The sequence below is a fragment of the Pan troglodytes genome, chromosome 5, assembly GCF_028858775.2.
Source record: "Pan troglodytes isolate AG18354 chromosome 5, NHGRI_mPanTro3-v2.0_pri, whole genome shotgun sequence".
Taxonomy (NCBI): domain Eukaryota; kingdom Metazoa; phylum Chordata; class Mammalia; order Primates; family Hominidae; genus Pan; species Pan troglodytes.
In genome coordinates this window covers 1,199,600-1,225,166 of record NC_072403.2, presented here as the reverse complement: position 1 = coordinate 1,225,166, position 25,567 = coordinate 1,199,600, and positions in this window count along the sequence as shown.

The following is a 25,567-nucleotide window of genomic DNA, read 5'->3' as shown; positions in this document are numbered from 1 at the left end:
TGGATATATCAATATTTATACAGATAGCGGTGTAGATATTTCCATGAGTATAAAGATAGTGGTGTAGATATTTCCATATTTATACAGATAGCGGAGTAGATATTTCCATGTTTATACAGATAGTGGTGTAGGTATTTCCATGTTTATACAGATAGCTATGTAGATATATCCATGTTTATACAGATTGTAGTGTAGATATTTCCATGTTTATACGGATAGCGGTGTAGATATTTCCATGTTTATACAGAGAGTGGTGTAGATATTTCCATGTTTACAGAGATAGAGGTGTAGATATTTCCATATTTGCAAAGATTGCGGTGTAGATATTTCCATCTTCACACGGATTGTGGTGTACATATTTCCATGTTTAAACAGACAGCTGCGTGCATATTTCCATGTTTACGCAGATAGTGTTGTAGATATTTCCATGTTTATACAGATTGCGGTGTAGATATTTACATGTTTATAAAGGTAGCGGTGTAGATATTTCCATGTTTATACAGATAGCGGTGTAGATATTTCCAAGTTTATACAGACAGCATTGTAGATATTTCTATGTTTATACAGAGCGTGGAGGAGATATTTCCATGTTTATACAGATAGCGGTGGAGATATTTCCATGTTTCTAGAGATGGTGGTGTAGATATTTCCAAGTTTATGCAGGTAGTGGTGTAGATATTTCCATGTTTATAGAGATAGCAGTGTAGATATCTCCATGTTGATACAGGTAGCGGTGTAGATATTTCCATGTTTACAGAGATAGCAGTGTAGATATTTCCATATTTATACAGATAGCGGTTTAGATATTTGTATGTTTATTCAGATGGTGGTGTAGATATTTCCATGTTTATACAGATAGCGGTGTGGCTATTACCATGTTTATACAGATGGCAATGTAGATATATCCATGTTTATAGAGATAGTGGAGTAGATATTTCTATGGTTATAAAGATAGCGGTGAAGATATTTCCAAGTTTATAGAGACAGCAGTGGAGATATTTCCATATTCAAAGAGATAGCGATGGAAATATTTCCATGTTTGTACAGATAACGATGTAGATATTTCCATGTCTATGCAGATAGCGGTGTAGATATTTCCGTGTTTATGCAGATAGCGGTGTTGATATTTCCATGTTTATAGAGATAGCCATGTAGATATTTCCATGTTTATACAGATAACAGTGTAGACATTTCCATGTTTACAGGTATAGCGGTGTGGATATTTCCATATTTATACAGATAGCGGTGTAGATATTTCCATGTTTATACGGATAGCGATGTAGGTATTTCCATGTTTATACAGATAGCGGTGTAGTTATTTCCGTGTTTATAGAGATGCCTGTGTACATATTTCCATGTTTACACAGATGGCGGTGTAGATATTTCCATGTTTATAGAGATAGCGGTGTAGATTTATCCATGTTTATAAAGATATCTGTGTAGATATTTCCATGTTTATAGAGGTAGCGGTGTAGACATTTCCATATTTATACAGATAGCCGTGTAGATATTTCCATGTTTATTCAGATGGCGGTGTATATATTTCCATATTTATACAGATAGCGGTGTGGCTATTTTCATGTTTATAGAGATGGCAGTGTAAATATTTCCAAGTTTATACAGATAGCGGTGTCGATATTTCCGTGTTTATACAGATAGCGGTGCAGGTATTTCCATGTTTGTAGAGACAGCAGTGTAGATATTTCCACGTTTTTGCAGATGGGGGTCTAGAAATTTCCATGTTTATACAGATGACTGTGTAGGTATTTCCATGTTTTTTACAGATTGCGGTGTAAATATTTCCATGTTACGCAGATAGCGGTGTGGATATTTCCATGCTTATACAGATTGCGATGTAGATATTTCCATGTTTATAGAGATGGCTGCGTAGTTATTTCCATGTTTAAACAGATTGCAGTGTAGATATTTCCATGTTTATACAGATAGTGGGGTAGATATTTCCATGTTTATACAGATGACTGTGTAGATATTTCCATGTTTATACAGACAGCTGTGTAGACATTTCCATGTTTATAGAGATAGCGGTTTAGATATTTCCATAGATATACAGAAAGCGGTGTAGATATTTCCATATTTATACAGATAGCGGTGTAGATGTTTCTATGTTTATACAGGTAGCAGTGTAGATATATCCATGTTTATACAGATCGTGGTGTAGATATCTCCATGTTCATACAGGAAGAGGTGTAGATATCTCCATGTTTATACAGATCAAGTTGTAGATATTTCCATCTTTCTACAGATGGCAGTGTGGATATTTCTAGGTTTATACAGATGGCAGTGTAGGTATTTCTAGGTTTATACAGATGGCGGTGTAGATATTTCCATTTTTACACAGATCGCGGTGTAGACATTTCCAAGTTTATGCAGATGGCGGTGTAGATAACTACATGATTACTGAGATTCGTTGTAGATATTTCTATGTTTATAGAGATTGTGGTGTAGATAATTCCATGTTTATAGAGATGGCGGTGTAGGTATTTCCATGTTTATAGAGATAGTGTTGTAGATATTTCCATGTTTACAGAGATAGTGGGGTAGCTATTTCCATGTTTACAGTCAGCGCTGTAGATATATCCATGCTTATACAGATAATGGTGTTGGTATTTCCATGTTTACACACATAGCGGTGTAGATATTTCCATATTTATACAGCTCGCGGTGTAGATATTTCCATCTTTATACAGATGGCAGTGTAGTTATTTCCATGATTCTACAGCTGGCGGTGTAGATATTTCCATGATTATAGAGATAGCGGTGTAGATATTTCCATGTTTATACAGATAGCGGTGCAGATATTTCCATGTTTATGGAGATAGCGTTGTATATATTTCCATCTTTGCTCAGATTGTGGTGCAGATATTTCCATGTTTACACAGATAACGGTGTAGATATTTCCATGTTTACACAGATAGCATTGTAGACATTTCCATGTTTAAACAGATAGCGGTGTAGATAATTCCATGTTTATAGATATACCTGTGTAGATGTTTCAATGTTTATACAGATAGCGGTGGAGTTTTTTCCTTGTTTATACAGATAGCGGAGTAGATATTTCCATGCTTATAGAGATACCAGTGTAGATATTTCCATGTTTATAGTGTTAGCGGTGTAGATATTTCCATGTTTATTCAGATGGGGGTGTAGATATTTACACGTTTTTAGAAATGGCGGTGTAGATATTTCCATATTTATACACGTAGCATTGTAGATATTTCCATGCTTATACAGAGAGTGGTGTAGATATTATCATGTATACACAGATAGCAGTGTAGATATTTCCATCTTTGCACAGATTGCGGTGTAGTTATTTCCTACTTTACAAAGATAGCAGTGTAGATATTTCCACCTTTGCATAGATTGCAGTGTAGATATTTCCATCTTTACACAGATAGCAGTGTAGATATTTCAAGGTTTACACAGATAGCGGTGTAGATATTTCCATGTTTACACAGATAGCATTGTAGATATTTGCTTGTTTATACAGATAGCGGTGTAGATATTTCCATGTTTATGAAGATAGCGGTGTAGATGTTTCTATGTTTATACAGAAAGCGGTGGAGATATTTCCATGTTTATACAGATTGTGGTGTAGATATTTCCATGTTTATACAGATAGCAGTGGAGATAATTCCAGGTTTATACAGGTAGCGGAGGAGATATTAGCATGTTTATACAGATGGCGGTGTAGAAATTTTGATGTTTTCTCAGATGGCGCTGTACATATTTCCATGTTTATACAGATGACTGTGTTGTTATTTCCATGTTTATACAGAAGGCGGTTTAGGTATTTCCATATTTATAGAGTTAGCCTTGTAGATATTTCCTTGTTTAAACAGATAGCGGTATAGACATTTCCATGTTTATAGAGATAGCGGTGTAGATATTTCCATATTTATACAGATCTCGGTGTAGATATTTGCATGTTTATACAGTTACCGGTGTAGATATTTCCATGTTTATAGAGATAGCAGTGTAGATATTTCCATTTTTATACAGATCGTGGTGTAGATGTTTCCATGTTTATATAGATAGCGGTGTAGATATTTCCATGTTTATACAAGTAGCACTGTAGGTATTTCCAAGTTTATACAGATCGCGGTGTAGACATTTCCATCTTTCCACATATGGCAGTGTAGATATTTCTATGTCTATACAGACGGCGTCATAGATATTTCCATGTTTATACAGATGGCGGTGTAGATATTTCCATGTTTATGCAGATGGCGGTTTAGATATTTCCATGTTTATAGAGATGGCGGTGTAGATATTTCTATGTTTATAGAGATAGTGGTGTACATATTTGCATGTTTATAGAGATGGCGGTGTAGCTATTTCTATGTTTATAGAGATAGTGGTATAGATATTTCCATGTTTATACAGATAGTGGTTTAGATATTTCCATGTTTATACAGATAGCAGTGTTCGTATTTCCATGTTTATACAGATAGCGGTGTAGATATTTCCATGTTTATAATGCTCACGGTGTAGATATTTCCATATTTATACAGATGGCAGTGTAGATATGTCCGTCCATGTTTATACAGATAGCGGTTTAGATATTTCCATTTTTACACAGATGATGGTGTAGATAGTTCCATGTTTATGGAGATGGCGGTGTAGATATTTTCATTTTTATAAATATGTCAGTGTAGATATTTCCAGGATTATAGAGATGGCGGTGTAGATATTTCCATGTTTAGAGAGATAGCTGTGTAATTTTTTCCATTGGTATAGAGATAGCGGTGTAGATATTTCCATGTTTATGCAGATGGCTGTGTACATAATTCCATGTTTATACATATGGCAGTCTAGATATTTCCATGTTTATAGAGATGGTGGTGCATATATTTCCATGTTCATACAGGTGACTGTGTAGATATTTCCATGTTTATACAGATGGCGGCATAGATATTTCCATGTTTATAGAGATAGCGGTGTATATATTTCCATATTGATAGAGATAGCAGTGTAGATATTTCCATGTTTATTCAGAGGGCGGTGTAGATATTTTCATGTTTATACTAATAGCGGTGTATTTATTTCCATGTTTATACAGAGAGACTTGTAGATATTTCCATGTTTATACAGATCGTGGTGTAGGTATTTCCACGTTTGTACAGATAGTGGTGATGGTATTTCCCTGTTTATACAGATAGCAGTGCAGATACTTCCATGTTTATACAACACGGGGTGCAGATATTTCCAACTTTATACAGACGGCAGTGTAGATATTTCCATGTTTACACAGATGGCGGTGTAGATAGTTCCATGTTTATGGAGATGGCGGTGTAGATATTTTCATGTTTATAGAGATGGCGGTGTAGATTTTTCCATGTTAATAGAGTTTGTGGTGTAGATATTTCCATGTTTATACAGATTGCAGTGTAGGTATTTCCATGTGTGTAGAAATAGTGGTGAAGATGTTTCCATGTTTATACTGATGGCTCTGAAGACATTTCCTTGTGTATACAGACGGCAGTGTAGATATTTCCATGTTTATAGAGAAGGTGGAGTAGATATTTCCATGTATATACAGATGATTGTGTAGATATTTCCATGTTTATACAGATGGCAGTGTAGTTTTTTCCATGTTTATAGAGATGGTGGTGTAGATATTTCCATGTATATACAGTTGACTGTGTAGATATTTCCATTCTTATACAGATAACGGTGTAGGTATTTTCATATTTAAACAGATAGCGGTGGTGATATTTCCATGTTTACCCAGAGATCGATGTAGATATTTCCATGTTTAAACAGATTGCATTGTAGGTATTTCCATGTTTATAGAGGTAGCGGTGTAGATATTTCCATGTTTATACAGATGGCTGTGTAGATATTTCCATGTGTATACATCGCAGTGTAGATATTTCCATGTTTATGCAGATGCAGGTGTAGATATTTCCATGTTTATACAGATGGTGGTGTAGGTATTTCCATGTTTATAGAGATAGCGGTGTAGATATATCCATGTTCACAGAGATAGTGGTGAGGATATTTCCATGTTTATACAGATAGAAGTGTAGATATTTCCATTTTTATAGAGATAGCGGTTTAGATATTTCATATTTATACAGATAGCGGTGTAGATATTTCCATCTTTCTATAAATGGCAGTGTAGATATTTCCATGTTTATACAGATGACTGTATAGGTATTTCCATGTTTTTACACATGGCAGTTCAGATATTTCCATGTTTATAGAGATAGCGGTGTAGATATTTCCATGTTTGTTCAGATGGCAGCGTTGATATTTCCATCTATACACAGATGGCCGTGTAGATATTTCCGTGTTTATACAGATGGCGGAGTAGATATTTCCATGGATATGCAGATGGCGGTGTAGATATTTCCATGTTTATACAGATAGCGGTGTAGATATTTCCATGTTTACACAGATGGTGGCGTAGATATTTCCGTGTTTATACACATGGCGGAGTAGATACTTCCATCTTTATGGAGATGGCAGTGTAGATATTTTCCTGTTTATAGAGATAGCGTTGTAGATATTTCCATCTTTCTAGAGATGGCAGTGTAGATATTTCCATGTTTATACAGATGGCGGTGTAGATATTTCCATATTTATACAGATGTCTGTGTAGATATTTCCATCTGTATACAGATGGTATTGTAGGTATTTCCATGTTTATACAGATGGTGGTGTAGATATTTCCATGTTTATTCAAATGACTGTGTGGATATTTCCATGTTTTCACAGATGGCAGTGTAGATATTTCAATGTTTATAGAGATGGCGCTGTAGATATTTCCATGTTTATACAGATAACGGTGGAGGTATTTCCATGTTTATACAGATACTGGTGTAGATATTTCCATGTTTATAGAGATGGCAGTGTAGATATTTCCATGTTCATAGAGATAGCGGTGGAGATATTTCCATGTTTGTACAGATGGCGGTGTTGATGTTTCCATCTATACACAGATTGCCGTGTAGGTATTTCCATGTGTATACAGAAGGCATTGTAGATATTTCCATGTTAATACAGATAGCAATGTAGATATTTACATCTTTATACAGATAGCGGTGGAGATATTTCCATGATTATACAGATAGCGGTGTAGATATTTTCATATTTATACAGATAGCGGTGGAGATATTTCCAAGTTTATAGAGACTGCGGTACAGATATTTCCATGTTTATACAAACAGCGGTGTAGATATTTCCATGTTTACAGAGATAGCGGTGTAGATATTTCCATCTTTGCACAGATTGCTGTGTAGATATTTCCATTTTTACACAGATAGCTGGGTAGATATTTCCAAGTTTACACAGCTGTGTTGATATTTCCATGTTTACACAGATAGCATTGTATATATTTCCATGTTTATACAGATAGCGGTGTAGATATTTCCATGTTTATACAGATAGCGGTGTAGATATTTCCATGTTTATACAGATAGCGGTGGAGATATTTCCCTGTTTATACAGATGGCGATGTAGATATTTCCATGTTTATACAGATAGCGGTGTAGATATTTCCATGTTTATAGAGATAGTGGTGTAGATATTTTCATGTTTATACAGATGGCTGTGTATATAGTTCCATGTGTGTACAGATGGCAGTGTAGATATTTCCATTTTTATACTGATGGCGCTGTAGATATTTCCATGTATATAGAGATGGCAGTGTAGATATTTCCATGTTTATACAGATAGCGGTGTAGATATTTCCATGTTTACAGAGATAGCGGTGTAGATATTTCCATCTTTGCAAAGATTGCGGTGTAATTATTGCCAAATTTACACAGAAAGCGGTGTAGATATTTCCAAGTTTATAGAGATGGCTGTATAGATATTTCCATGTTTACACAGATGACTGTGTAGGTATTTCCATGTATATCCAGAAGGCAGTGTTGATATTTCAATGTTTATAGAGATAGCGGTTTAGTTATTTCCATGTTTATACAGATGGCAGTGTAGATATTTCCATGTTTATACAGAAGGCGGTGAAGATATTTCCATGTTTTTAGGTATAGTCATGTAGATATTTCCATGTTTATACAGATAGCCGTGTTGACATTTCCATGTTTATAGAGATAGCGGTGTAGATATTTCCATATTTATGCAGATAGCGGAGTAGATATTTCCATGTTTATACAGATAGCAGTGTAGATATTAACATGTTTATACAGATAGTGGTGTAAATATATCCATGTTTATACAGATTGTGGTTTAGTTATTTCCATGTTTATACAGATAGCAGTGTAGATATTTCCATGTTTATACAGATAGTGGTGTAGGAATTTCCATGTTTACAGAGACGGAGGTGTTGATATTTCCATATTCACACAGATTGCGGTGTACATATTTCCATATTTACACTGACAGCTGTGAAGTTATTCCCATGTTTACACAGATACTGTTGTAGATGTTTCCATGGTTATAGAGATTGCTGTGTAGATATTTCCATGTTCATAAAGATAGTGGTGTAGGTATTTCCACGTCTATGCAGATAGCGGTTCAGATATTTCCATGTTCATATAGATAGCGCTGTAGATATTTGCTTGTTTATTCAGATAGCGGTGTAGATATTTCCATGTTTATATAGATAGCGGTGTAGATATTTCCATGTTTATAGAGATAGCGGAGGAGATATTTCCATTTTTATACACATAGCGGTGTAGTTATTTCCATGTTTATACAGATGACTGTGTACATATTTCTATGTTTATACAGATGGCGGTGAAGATATTTCCATGTTTATAGAGATAGCGGTCTAGATATTTCCATGTTTATACAGATTGCGGTGTAGATATTTCCATGTTTATACAGACTGCAGTGTAGATATTTCCATGTTTATACAGATAGTGGTGTAGATATTTCCATGTTTGTAGAGATGGCGGTGTTGATATTTCCATCTGTACACAGATTGCCGTGTAGATAATTCCATCTTTATACAGATGGCGTTGTAGATATTTCCATGAATATGCAGATGGTGATGTGGATATTTCCATGTTTATAGAGATAGCGGTGTAGGTATTTCCATGTTTATAGACATAGCGGTGTAGATATTTCCGTGTTTATATAGATGGCGTTGTAGATATTTCCATGTTTATACCGATAGCGGTGTTGGTATTTCCACGTATATACAGATCGCGATGTAGATATTTCCATGTTTATACAGCTCGCGGTGCAGATATTTATATCTTTATACAGATGGCATTGTAGATATTTCCTTATTCACACAGATGGCGGTGTAGATGTTTCCATGTTTATACAGATGGCGGAGTAGATAGTTCCATGTTTATGGAGATGGCAGTGTAGATATTTTCATGTTTATAGAGATGGCGGTGTAGATATTTCCATGTTTATTGAGATAGCAGTGTAGATATTTACATGTTTATACAGATGGCTGTGTAGATATTTCCATGTGTATACTGATGGCATTGTGGATATTTCCATGTTTATACAGATGACTCTATAGGTATTTCCATGTTTTTACAGATGGCAGTGCAGATATTTCCATGTTTATAGAGATAGTGGTGTACATATTTCCATGTTTGTACAGATGGCAGTGTTGATATTTCCATCTATACACAAATGGCCTTGTAGATATTTCCCTGTTTATACAGATGGCGGAGTAGATATTTCCATGGATATGTAGATGGCGGTGTAGATATTTGCATGTTTATACAGATAGCGGTGTAGATATTTCCATGTTTACAGAGATAGCGGTGTAGATATTTCCATCTTTGCACAGATTGCGGTGTAAGTATTGCCAAATTTACACAGATAGCGGTGTAGATATTTCCAAGTTTACACAGATAGGTGTGTAGATATTTCCATGTTTATACAGATAGCATTGTAGATATTTCCATGTTTATACAGATTGCGGTGTAGATATTTCCATGTTTCTGGAGATGGCGGTGTAGATATTTCCTTGTTTATACAGACAGCGGTGTAGATATTTCCATGTTTATACAGGTAGCGGTGTAGATATTTCCATGTTTACAGAGATAGCGGTGTAGATATTTCCATCTTTGCACAGATTGCTGTGTAGATATTTCCATGTTTACGCAGATAGCTGTGTAGATATTTCCAAGTTTACACAGATAGCTGTGTAGATATTTCCATGTTTACACACATAGCGTGGTAGATATTTCCATGTTTATACAGATTGCGATGTAGATATATCCATGATTATACAGATAGCGGTGTAGATATTTTCATATTTATACAGATAGCGGTGGAGATATTTCCAAGTTTATAGAGACTGCGGTATAGATATTTCCATGTTTATACAAATAGCGGTGTAGATATTTCCATGTTTACAGAGATAGCGGTGTAGATATTTCCATCTTTGCACAGATTGCTGTGTAGATATTTCCATTTTTACACAGATAGCTGGGTAGATATTTCCAAGTTTACACAGATAGTTGTGTAGATATTTCCATGTTTACACAGATAGCATTGTATATATTTCCATGTTTATACAGATAGCGGTGTAGATATTTCCATGTTTATACAGATAGCGGTGTAGATATTTCCATGTTTATACAGATAGCGGTGGAGACATTTCCCTGTTTATACAGATAGCGATGTAGATATTTCCATGTTTATACAGATAGCGGTGTAGATATTTCCATGTTTATAGAGATAGCGGTGTAGATATTTACATGTTTATACAGATGGCTGTGTATATAGTTCCATGTGTGTACAGATGGCAGTGTAGATATTTCCATTTTTATACTGATGGCGCTGTAGATATTTCCATGTATATACAGATGGCAGTGTAGATATTTCCATGTTTATACAGATAGCGGTGTAGATATTTCCATGTTTACAGAGATAGCGGTGTAGATATTTCCATCTTTGCAAAGATTGCGGTGTAAGTATTGCCAAATTTACACAGATAGCGGTGTAGATATTTCCAAGTTTACACAGATAGGTGTGTAGATATTTCCATGTTTACAGAGATAGCATTGTAGATATTTCCATGTTTATACAGATTGCGGTGTAGATATTTCCATGTTTATACAGCTCGCAGTGTAGATATTTACATGTCTATAGAGGTAGCAGTGTAGGTATTTCCATATTTATACAGATTGCGGTGTAGATATTTCCATCTTTGTACAGATGGCGGTGTAGATATTTCCATGTTTATACAGATGGCAGTGAAGATGTTTCCATGTTTATACAGATAGTGGTGTAGATACTTCCATGTTTATACAGATGGTGGTGTAGATACATCCATGTTTCTGAAGATGGCGGTGTAGATATTTTCATGTTTATAGAGATAGCGGTGTAGATATTTCCATGTATATAGAGATTGCAGTGTAGATATTTCCATGTTTATAGAGAAATCGGTGTAGGTATTTCCATGTTTATAGAGATAGTGGTGTGGATATTTCCATATTTATACAGATAGCGGTGTAGATATTTCCTTGTTTATACAGATATCGCTGTAGATATTTCCAGTTTTATACAGAGAGTGGTGTAGATATTTCCACGTTTTACAGATAGTGGTGTAGATATTTCCATCTTTATACAGATAGCGGTGCAGATATTTCCATGTTTACACAAATAGCCGTGTAGATATTTCTATGTTTACACAGATCGAGTTGCAGATATTTCCATGTTTATAAAGATAGCGGTGCAGATATTTCCATGTTTATACAGATAGCGGTGTGGCTATTTCCATGTTTATACAGATAGCGGTGTGGGTATTTCCATGTTTATACAGATAGCGGTATAGATATTTCCATGTTTATAGAGATGACTGTCTAGATATTTCCATGTTTATACAGCTTTCCGAGTAGATATTTCCATGTTTATACAGATGGTGGTGTAGATATTTCCATGGTTATACAGATGACTGTGAAGTTATTTCCATGTTTATAGAGATGTCAGTGTAGATATTTTCATGTTTATAGAGATAACGATGTAGATATTTCCATGTTTATACAGATAGCGGTGTAGACATTTCCATGTTTAGAGAGATAGCGTTGTAGATATTTCCATATTTATACAGATAGCGGGGTAGATCTTTCCAGGTTTATACAGATAGCGGTGTAGATATTTCCATGTTTATACAGATAGCAGTGTAGATATTTCCATATTTATAGAGATGGCGTTGTAGGTATTTCCATGTTTACAGAGATAGTGGTGTAGATATTTCCATGTTTATACAACTCGCAGTGCAGATATTTCCATCTTTATACAGATGTCAGTGAAGATTTTTCCATGTTTATACAGATAGTGGTGTAGATATTTCCATCTTTATACAGATAGTGGTGTAGGTATTTCCATGTTTATACAGATGGCGGTGTAGATACTTCCATGTTTATGGAGATGGCGGTGTAGATATTTTCATGTTTATATAGATGGCGGTGTAGATATTTCCATGTTTGTAGAGATTGTGGTGTTGATATTTCCATGTTTATAGAGATAGCGCTGTAGGTATTTCCTTGTTTATACAGATAGTTTTGTAGATACATCCATGTTTATATAGATGGCTGTGTAGATATTTCCATGTGTATACAGATGACTCTGTAGATATTTGTATGTTTACACAAATGACGGTGAAGATATTTCCATATTTATACAGATAGTGGTGTAGATATTTCCATGTTTATACAGATAACGGTGTAGATATATCCATGTTTATACAAATAGCGATGTAGATATTTCCATGTTTATACAGATAGTGGTGTAGATATTTCCATGTTTACAGAGATAGCGGTGAAGATATTTCCATCTTTGCACAGATTGCGGTGTAGATATTTCCATCTTTACACAGATAGCGGTGTAGATATTTTCATATTTATACAGATCGTGGTGTAGATATTTCCATCTTTCCACAGATGGCAGTTTAGATATTTCCATGTTTATACAGATAGTGGTGTAGATATTTCCATGTTTATACAGATAGCGTTGTAGATACATCCATGTTTCTGAAGATGGCAGTGTAGATATTTTCATGTTTATAGAGATGGAGGTGTAGATATTTCCATGTATATAGAGACAGCAGTGTAGATATTTTCATGTTTATAGAGAAAGCGGTGTAGGTATTTCCATATTTATAGAGATAGCGGTGTAGATACTTCCATGTTTATACAGATAGCGGTGTAGGTATTTCCATGTTTATACAGATTGCGGTGTAGATATTTCCATGTTTCTACAGATGGCGGTGTAGATATTTCCTTGTTTATACAGACAGCGGTGTAGATGTTTCCATGTTTATACAGGTAGCGGTGTAGATATTTCCATGTTTACAGAGATAGAGGTGTAGATATTTCCATCTTTGCACAGATTGCTGTGTAGATATTTCCATGTTTACGCAGATAGCTGTGTAGATATTTCCAAGTTTACACAGATAGCTGTGTAGATATTTCCATGTTTACACACATAGCGTGGTAGATATTTCCATGTTTATACAGATTGCGATGTAGATATATCCATGATTATACAGATAGCGGTGTAGATATTTTCATATTTATACAGATAGCGGTGGAGATATTTCCAAGTTTATAGAGACTGCGGTATAGATATCTCCATGTTTATACAAATAGCGGTGTAGATATTTCCATGTTTACAGAGATAGCGGTGTAGATATTTCCATCTTTGCACAGATTGCTGTGTAGATATTTCCATTTTTACACAGATAGCTGGGTAGATATTTCCAAGTTTACACAGATAGCTGTGTAGATATTTCCATGTTTACACAGATAGCATTGTATATATTTCCATGTTTATACAGATAGCGGTGTAGATATTTCCATGTTTATACAGATAGCGGTGTAGATATTTCCATATTTATACAGATAGCGGTGGAGATATTTCCCTGTTTATACAGATAGCGATGTAGATATTTCCATGTTTATACAGATAGCGGTGTAGATATTTCCATGTTTATAGAGATAGCGGTGTAGATATTTACATGTTTATACAGATGGCTGTGTATATAGTTCCATGTGTGTACAGATGGCAGTGTAGATATTTCCATTTTTATACTGATGGCGCTGTAGATATTTCCATGTATATACAGATGGCAGTGTAGATATTTCCATGTTTATACAGATAGCGGTGTAGATATTTCCATGTTTACAGAGATAGCGGTGTAGATATTTCCATCTTTGCAAAGATTGCGGTGTAATTATTGCCAAATTTACACAGAAAGCGGTGTAGATATTTCCAAGTTTATAGAGATGGCTGTATAGATATTTCCATGTTTACACACATGACTGTGTAGGTATTTCCATGTATATCCAGAAGGCAGTGTTGATATTTCAATGTTTATAGAGATAGCGGTTTAGTTATTTCCATGTTTATACACATGGCAGTGTAGATATTTCCATGTTTATACAGAAGGCGGTGAAGATATTTCCATGTTTTTAGGGATAGTCATGTAGATATTTCCATGTTTATACAGATAGCCGTGTTGACATTTCCATGTTTATAGAGATAGCGGTGTAGATATTTCCATATTTATGCAGATAGCGGAGTAGATATTTCCATGTTTATACAGATAGCAGTGTAGATATTAACATGTTTATACAGATAGTGGTGTAAATATATCCATGTTTATACAGATTGTGGTTTAGTTATTTCCATGTTTATACAGATAGCAGTGTAGATATTTCCATGTTTATACAGATAGTGGTGTAGGAATTTCCATGTTTACAGAGACGGAGGTGTTGATATTTCCATATTCACACAGATTGCGGTGTACATATTTCCATATTTACACTGACAGCTGTGAAGTTATTCCCATGTTTACACAGATACTGTTGTAGATGTTTCCATGGTTATAGAGATTGATGTGTAGATATTTCCATGTTCATAAAGATAGTGGTGTAGGTATTTCCACGTCTATGCAGATAGCGGTTCAGATATTTCCATGTTCATATAGATAGCGCTGTAGATATTTGCTTGTTTATACAGATAGCGGTGTAGATATTTCCATGTTTATACAGATAGCAGTGTAGATATTTCCATGTTTATAGAGATAGCGAAGGAGATATTTCCATTTTTATACACAAAGCGGTGTAGTTATTTCCATGTTTATACAGATGACTGTGTACATATTTCTATGTTTATACAGAAGGCGGTGAAGATATTTCCATGTTTATAGAGATAGCGGTCTAGATATTTCCATGTTTATACAGATTGCGGTGTAGATATTTCCATGTTTATACAGACTGCAGTGTAGATATTTCCATGTTTATACAGATAGCGGTGTAGATATTTCCATGTTTGTAGAGATGGCGGTGTTGATATTTCCTTCTGTACACAGATTGCCGTGTAGATATTTCCATCTTTATACAGATGGCGTTGTAGATATTTCCATGAATATGCAGATGGCGATGTGGATATTTCCATGTTTATAGAGATAGCGGTGTAGGTATTTCCATGTTTATAGACATAGCGGTGTAGATATTTCCGTGTTTATATAGATGGCGTTGTAGATATTTCCATGTTTATACCGATAGCGGTGTTGGTATTTCCACGTTTATACAGATGGCTTTGTAGATATTTCCTTATTCACACAGATGGCGGTGTAGATGTTTCCATGTTTATACAGATGGCGGAGTAGATAGTTCCATGTTTATGGAGATGGCAGTGTAGATGTTTTCATGTTTATAGAGATGGCGGTGTAGATATTTCCATGTTTATTGAGATAGCAGTGTAGATATTTACATGTTTATACAGATGGCTGTGTAGATATTTCCATGTGTATACAGATGGCATTGTAGATATTTCCATGTTTATACAGGTGACTCTATAGGTATTTCCATGTTTTTACAGATGGCAGTGCAGATATTTCCATGTTTATAGAGATAGCGGTGTACATATTTCCATGTTTGTACAGATGGCAGTGTTGATATTTCCATCTATACACAGATGGCCGTGTAGATATTTCCATGTTTATACAGATGGCGGAGTAGATATTTCCATGGATATGTAGATGGCGGTGTAGATATTTCCATGTTTATACAGATAGCGGTGTAGATATATCCATGTTTACAGAGATAGTGGTGTAGATATTTCCATCTTTGCACAGATTGCGGTGTAAGTATTGCCAAATTTACACAGATAGCGGTGTAGATATTTCCAAGTTTACACAGATAGGTGTGTAGATATTTCCATGTTTACAGAGATAGCATTGTAGATATTTCCATGTTTATACAGATTGCGGTGTAGATATTTCCATGTTTATACAGCTCGCAGTGTAGATATTTCCATCTTTATACAGATGGCAGTGTAGATATTTCCATGTTTATACAGGTAGCGGTGTAGATATTTACATGTCTATAGAAGTAGCGGTGTAGGTATTTCCATATTTATACAGATTGCGGTGTAGATATTTCCATCTTTGTACAGATGGCGGTGTTGATATTTCCATGTTTATACAGATGGCAGTGAAGATATTTCCATGTTTATACAGATAGTGGTGTAGATACTTCCATGTTTATACAGATGGCGGTGTAGATACATCCATGTTTCTGAAGATGGCGGTGTAGATATTTTCATGTTTATAGAGATAGCGGTGTAGATATTTCCATGTATATAGAGATTGCAGGGTAGATATTTCCATGTTTATAGAGAAATCGGTGTAGGTATTTCCATGTTTATAGAGATAGTGTTGTGGATATTTCCATATTTATACAGTTAGCAGTGTAGGTGTTTCCATGGTTATACAGATGGCGGTGTAGATATTTCCATGTTTATGCAGATGGAGGTGTAGATATTTCCATGTTTATAGAGATGGCGGTGTAGTTTTTTCTATGTTTATAGATATAGCGGTGTAAATATCTCCATGTTTATAGAGATGGTGGTGTAAGTATTTTCATGTTTATAGAGATAGCGCTGTAGATATTTCCATGTTTATACAGATAACGGTATTGGTATTTCCATGTTTATACAGATAGTGGTGTAGATATTTCCATGTTTATACAGCTCGCGGTGTAGATATTTCCATCTTTATACAGATGGCAGTGTAAATATTTCCATGTTTATACCGATAGCGGTGTAGATATTTCCATGTTTATACAGACAGCGGTGGAGATATTTCCATGTTTATACAGATACCGGTGTAGATATTTCCATGTTTATACAGACTGCAGTGTAGATATTTGTATGTTTATTCAGATAGCGGTGTAGATATTTCCATGTTTGTACAGATGGCGGTGTTGATATTTCCATCCGTACACAGATTGCCGTGTAGATATTTCCATCTTTATACAGATGGCGTTGTAGATATTTCCATGGATATGCAGATGGCGGTGTGGATGTTTCCATGTTTATACAGATAGCGGTGTAGGTTTTTCCGTGTTTATAGACATAGCGGTGTAGATATTTCCATGTTTATATAGATGGCGTTGTAGATATTTCCATGTTTATACCGATAGCGGTCTTGGTATTTCCACGTTTATACAGATAGTGGTGTAGATATTTCTATGTTTATACAGCTCACGGTTCAGATATTTATATCTTTATACAGATGGCATTGCAGATATTTCCTTATTCACACAGATGGCGGTGTCGATGTTTCCATGTTTATACAGATGGCGGAGTGTAGAGTTCCATGTTTATGGAGATGGCAGTGTAGATTTTTTCATGTTTATAGAGATTGCGGTGTGGATATTTCCATGTTTATAGAGATAGCAGTGTACATATTTACATGTTTATACAGATGGCTGTGTAGAAATTTCCATGTGTTTAGAGACGGCATTGTAGATATTTCCATGTTTATACAGATGACTGTATAGGTATTTCCATGTTTTTACAGATGGCAGTGCAGATATTTTCATGTTTATAGAGATGGAGGTGTAGATATTTCCATGTTTATAGAGATGGCGGTGTACATATTTCCATGTTTGTACATTTGGCAGTGTTGATATTTCCATCTATAAACAGACGACCGTGTAGATATTTCCATGTTTATACAGATGGCGGCGTAGATATTTCCATGGATATGCAGATGGCGGTGCAGATATTTCCATGTTTATACAGATAGCGGTGTAGTTATTTCCATGTTTACACAGATGGTGGTGAAGATATTTCCGTGTTTATAGAGATAGCGGTGTAGATATTTCCATCTTTCTACAGATGCCGGTGTAGATATTTCCATGTTTATACAGATGGCGGTGTAGATATTTCCATATTTACACAGATGTCTGTGTAGGTATTTCCATGTGTATACAGTTGGTATTGTAGGTATTTCCATGTTTATACAGATGGTGGTGTAGGTATTTCCAGGTTTATTCAGATGACTGTGTAGATATTTCCATGTTTTTACAGATGGCAGTGTAGATATTTCAATGTTTATAGAGATGGCGCTGTAGATATTTCCATGTTTATACAGATAGTGGTGTAGATATTTCCATATTTATACAGATGGCGGTGTAGATAGTGCCATGTTTCTGGAGACGGCGGAGTAGATATTTTCATGTTTATATAGATGGCATGGTAGTTATTTCCATGCTTATAGAGATTGCGGTGTAGATATTTCCATGTACATAGAGATAACGGTGTAGGTATTTCCGTGTTTATAGAGTTAGCGGAGTAGATATTTCCATGTTTATAGAAATAGCAGTGTAGATATTTCCATGTTTATAGAGATAGTGGTGTAGATATTTCCATATTCATACAGATAGCGCTGTAGATATTTCCATGTTTATACATGTGGCTGTGTAGATATTTCCGTGTGTTTACAGACGGCAGTGTAGATATTTCCATGTTTATAGAGATGGTGGTGTAGATATTTCCATGTTTATACAGATGACTGTGTAGATATTTGCATGTTTATTCAGATGGCGGTGTAGATATTTCCATGTTTATACAGATGGCGGTGTAGGTATTTCCGTGTTTATACAGATAGCCGTGGAGATATTTCCATGTTTGTAAAGATAGCAAAGTAGATATTTCCGTGTTTATAGAGTTGGCGGTGTAGGTATTTCCAAGTTTATAGAGATTGCGGTGTAGATATTTCCATGTTTACAGAGATAGCGTTGTAGATATTTCCATCTTTGCAGAGATTGTGTTGTAGATATTTCCATCTTTACACAGATAGCTGTTTAGATATTTCCTATTTTACACAGACAGCTGTGTAGATATTTCCAAGTTTACACAGATAGCTGTGTAGATATTTCCATGGTTATAGAGATAGCGGTGTAGATATTTCCATGTTTATACAGATAGCGGTGTACCTATTTCCATGTTTATACAGATAGCGGTGTAGTTATTTCCATGTTTATACAGATAGTGGTGGAGATATTTCCTTGTTCATACAGATCGTGGTGTAGATATTTCCAAGTTTATACAGATAGCGGTGTAGATATTTCCATAATTATACAGGTAGTGGTGTAGTTATTTCCATGTTTATACAGATCGTGGTGTCGATATTTCCATTTTTCCGCAGATGGCAGTGTAGATATTTCCGTGTTTATACAGATGGCAGTGTATATTTCCCATGTTTATATTGATGGAGGTGTAGATATTTCCTTGTTTATAGAGATAGCGATGGAGATATTTCCATCTTTATACAGATAGCGATGTAGATATTTCCATGTTTATACAGATATCAGTGTAGGTATTTCCATGTTTATACAGATAGCGGTGAAGATATTTCCATGTTTATAGAGATAGCGGTGTAGATATTTCCATGTTTATACAGATGGCGGTGTAGATTTTCCATGTTTATACAGATAACTTTGTAAGATTTCCATGTTTATACAGATGGCGGTGTAGGTATTTCCATGTTTATAGAGATAGGTGTGTAGATAGTTCCATGTTTATACAGATAGCGGTGTAGATATTTCCATGTTTATACGGACAGCAGTGGAGATATTTCCATGTTTATACACATAGCGGTGTACATATTTCCATGTTTATAGAGACAGCGGTGTAGGTATTTCCATGTTTATTCAGATGCCTATGCAGATATTTCCATATTTATACAGAGGGCTCTGTAGATATTTCCATGTTTATACAGATGGCAGTGTAGATATTTCCATGTTCCTACACATGACTGTGTAGGTATTTCCATGTTTATACAGATGGCATTGTAGATATTTCCATGTTTATAGAGATAGCGGTGCAGATATTTCCATGTTTATACAGATAGCTGTGTATATATTTCCATGTTTATACAGATCGTGGTGTAGATATTTCCATGTTAATACAGATACCGGTGTAGATATTTCCATGTTTATACAGACGGCAGTGTAGATATTTCCATGTTTATAGAGATAGCGGTGTAGATATTTCCATGTTTGTACAGATGGCGGTGTTGATGTTTCCATCTATACACAGATTGCCGTGTAGGTATTTCCATGTGTATACAGATGTCATTGTAGATATTTCCATGTTTATACAGATGACTCTATAGGTATTTCCATGATTTTACAGATGGCATTGAAGATATTTCCATGTTTATAGAGATAGCAGTGTAGATATTTCCATGTTTATAGAGATAGCATTGTCGATATTTCCATATTTACACAGATAACGGTGTAGATATTTCCATGTTTATACAGATAGCGGTGTAAATATTTCCATGTTTATACAGATCACGGTGTAGTTATTTCCATGTTTATAGAGATAGCGGTGTAGATATTTCCATGTTTACACAGATGACATTGTAGATATTTCCATGTTTATACAGATCCCGGTGTAGATATTTCCATGTTTATACAGATCATGGTGTAGATATTTCCATGTTTATACAGATCGTGGTGTTGATATTACCACGTTTATAGGGATAGCGGTGCAAATATTTCCACATTTATACAGATAGCGGTGTAGTTATTAGCATGTTTATACAGATAGCGGTGTAGATATTTCCATGTATAAACAGATGTCTGTGTATATATTTCCATGTTTAAACAGATGGCGGTGTAGATATTTCCTTGTTTACACAAATAGCGGTGTAGTTATTTCCATGTTTATACAGATAGCGGTGTAGATATTTCCATGTATATACAGATGGCTGTGTAGGTATTTCCATGTTTATACTGATGGCTGTGTAGATATTTCCATGTTTATACAGATGACTTTGTAGGTATTTCCATGTTTATACAGATGGCGGTGTAGGTATTTCCATGTTTATAGAGATATCTGTGTAGATATTTCCTTCTTTATACAGATAGCGGTGTAGATATTTCCATGTTTATACAGATCGCGGTGTAGATATTTCCATGTTTATACAGAGAGCAGTGGAGATATTTCCATGTTTATACACATATCGGTGTACATATTTCCATGTTAATAGAAACAGCAGTGTAGGTATTTCCATGTTTATACAGATAGCGTTGCAGATATTTCCATGTTTATACAGATGCCTATGCAGATATTTCCATATTTATACAGAGGGCTGTGTAGATATTTCCATGTTTACACAGATGGCAGTGTAGATATTTCCATGTTTATACAGATCGCGGTGTATATATTTCCATGTTTATACAGATCGCGATGTAGATATTTCCATGTTTATACAGATACCGGTATAGATATTTCCATGTTTATACAGACCGAAGTGTAGATATTTCCATGTTTATAGAGATAGCGGTGTAGATATTTCCATGTTTGTACAGATGGCCGTGTTGATGTATCCATCTATACACAGATTGCCGTGTAGGTATTTCCATGTGTATACAGATGGCATTGTAGATATTTCCATGTTTATACAGATGGTCGTGTAGATATTTCCATGTTTATACAGATGACTGTATAAGTAAATCCATGTTTTTACAGATGGCATTGTAGATATTTCCATGTTTATAGAGATAGCAGTGTAGATATTTCCATGTTTATACAGATGGCGGTGTAGATATTTCCATGTTTATAGAGATAGCGGTGTAGATATTTCCATCTTTGCACAGATTGCAGTGTAGATATTTCCATCTTTACACAGATATCGTTGTAGACATTTCCATGTTTCTACACATGAATGTGTAGATATTTCCATGTCTATACACTTGGCGGTGTAGATATTTCCATATTTATAGAGATAGCAGTGTAGATATTTCCAGGTTTATATTGATAGCGGTGTAAATATTTCCATGTTTACATAGATCGTGGTGTAGATATTTCCATGTTTATACAGATAGCCATGTAGTTATTTCCATGTTTATATAGATAGTGGTGTTGATATTTCCATGTATATACACATGGCTGTGTTGGTATTTCCATGTTAATACAGATGGCAGTGTAGATATTTCCATGTTTATACTGATAACTTTGTAAGTTTTTCCATGTTTATACAGATGGCGTTGTAGATATTTCGATGTTTATAGAGATAGCAGTGGAGATATTTCCATGTTTATAAAGATAGCGGTGTAGATATTTCCATGTTTATACTGATCGCGGTGTAGATATTTCCATCTTTATACAGATCACGGTGTAGATATTTCCATGTTTATACAGCTCGCGGTGTAGATATTTCCATGTTTATACAGATCATGGTGTAGATATTTCCATGTTTATACAGATCGCGGTGTTGATATTACCATGTTTATAGGGATAGCGGTGCAAATGTTTCCACATTTATACAGATAGTGGTGTAGTTATTAACATGTTTATACAGATAGGGGTGTAGATATTTCCATGCACAAACAGATGTCTGTGTAGATATTTCCATGTTTAAACAGATGGTGGTGTAGATATTTCCTTGTTTATACAAATAGCAGTGTATTTATTTCCAAGTTTTTTCAGATAGCGGTGTAGATATGTCCATGTTTATACAGATGGCGGTGTAGATATTTCCATGTTTATAGGGATGGCGGTGTAGATATTTCCATGTTCATTGAGATAGCGGTGTAGATATATCCAGGTTCATAGAGATAGCAGTGAGGATATTTCCATGTTTATACAGATAGCAGTGTAGATATTTCCATTTTTAAAGAGATAGCGGTTTTGATATTTCATATTTATACAGATATCGGTGTAGATACTTCCATGTTTATATAGATTGCGGTGTAGATATTTCCATGTTTATACAGATAGCGGTGTAGATATTTCCACGTTTATACAGATGGCGGTGTAGATATTTCCATCTTTCTACAAATGGCAGTGTAGATATTTCCATGTTTATAGAGATGGTGGTGTAGATATTTCCATGTTTATATAGACGGCAATGTAGATATTTTCTTGTTTATGTAGATGGCGTTGTAGATATCTCCATGTTTAAAGAGATGGCGGTGTATATGTTTCCATGTGGATGGAGATAGCGGTGTAGATATTTCCATGTTTATAGAGATAGCGGTGTAGTTATTTCCATGTTTATAGAGATAGCGGTGTAGAGATTTCCATATTTCTACAGATTACTGTGTAGGTATTTCCATGTTTGTACAGATGGCAGTGAAGATATTTCCATGTTTATAGAGATAGCGGTGTAGATATTTTCATGTTTATTCAGATTGCGGTGGAGATATGTCCATGTTTATACAGATAACTTTGTAAGTATTTCCATGTTTACAGATGGCGGTGTAGATATTTCTATGTTTATGGTGATCGCGGTGTAGATATTTCCATGTTTATACAGATCGCGGTGTAGATATTTCCATGTTTATACAGATCGCAGTGTAGATATTTCCATGTTTATACAGATTGCGGTGTAGATATTTCCATGTTTATACAGATAGCGGTGTAGATATTTCCATGTTTATATAGATAGCGGTGTAGATATTTCTATGTATATACACATGGCTGTGTAGATATTTCCATTTTTATACAGATGGCGGTGTAGATATTTCCATGTTTACACAGATAACTTTGTAAGTATTTCCATGTTTATACAGATGGCGGTGTGGTTATTTCGATGTTTATAGAGATAGCAGTGGGGATATTCCCATGTATATACAAATAGCAGTGTAGTTATTTCCATGTTTATATAGATAGCGGTGTAGATATTTCTATGTATATACACATGGCTGTGTAGATATTTCCATGTTTATACAGGTGGCGGTGTAGATATTTCCATGTTTATACAGATAACTTTGTAAGTATTTCCATGTTTATACAGATGGCGGTGTAGATATTTCGATGTTTATAGAGATAGCAGTGGAGATATTTCCATTTTTATACAGATAGCGGTGTAGATATTTCCATGTTTATACTGATCATGGTGTAGATATTCCCATGTTTATAGAAATGGCGGTGTAGATATTTCCGTGTTCATAGAGATTGCGGTGTTGATTTTTCCATGTTTATAGAGATTGCTGTGTGGATATTTCCATGTTCATACAGATAGTGGTGTAATTATTTCCATGTTTATAGAGATTGCGGTGAAGATATTTCCATGTTTATACAGATCACGGTGTAGATATTTCCATGTTTATAGAGATCGCGGTGTACATATTTCCATCTTTATGCAGATCATGCTGTAGATATTCCCAGGTTTATACAGATCGCGGTGTTGATTTTACCATGTTTATAGGGATAACGGTGCAAATATTTCCACATTTATACAGATAGCGGTGTAGTTATTAGCATGTTTATACAGATAGCGGTGTAGATATTTCCACGTATAAACAGATGTCTGTGTATATATTTCCATGTTTAAACACATGGCGGTGTAGATATTTCCTTGTTTATACAAATAGCGATGAAGTTATTTCTATGTTTATACAGATAGCGGTGCAGATATTTCCATGTATATACAGATGGCTGTGTAGCTATTTCCATGTTTATACAGATGGCTGTGTAGCTATTTCCATGTTTATACAGATGACTTTGTAGTTATTTCCATGTTTATACAGATGGCTGTGTTGGTATTTCCATGTTTATAGAGATAGCTGTGTAGATATTTCCATGTTTATACAGATAGCTGTGTATATATTTCCATGTTTATACAGACAGCAGTGCAGATATTTCCATGTTTATACACATAGCGGTGAACATATTTCCATGTTTATAGGGACAGCGGTGTAGGTGTTTCCATGTTTATACAGATAGCGGTGCAGATATTTCCATGTTTATTCAGATGCCTATGCAGATATTTCCATATTTATACAGAGGGCTGTGTAGATATTTCCATGTTTATACAGATGGCAGTGTAGATATTTCCATGTTCCTACACATGACTGTGTAGGTATTTCCATGTTTATACAGAAGGCTTTGTAGATATTTCCATGTTTATAGAGATAGCGGTGCAGATATTTCCATGTTTATGCAGATATCGGTGTAAATATTTCCATGTTTATACAGACCGCGGTGTAGATATTTCCATGTTTATACGGATACCGGTGTAGATATTTCCATGTTTATACAGACCGCAATGTGGATATTTCCATGTTTATAGAGATGGCGGTGTAGATATTTCCATGTTTATACAGATCACGGTGTAGATATTTCCATGTTTATACAGATGGCTTTGTAGATATTTCCATGTTTATAGGGATAGCGGTGCAGATATTTCCATGTTTATGCAGATATCGGTGTAGATATTTCCATGTTTATACAGACCGCGGTGTAGATATTTCCATGTTTATACAGATACCGGTGTAGATATTTCCATGTTTATACAGACCGCAATGTGGATATTTCCATGTTTATAAAGATGGCGGTGCAGATATTTCCA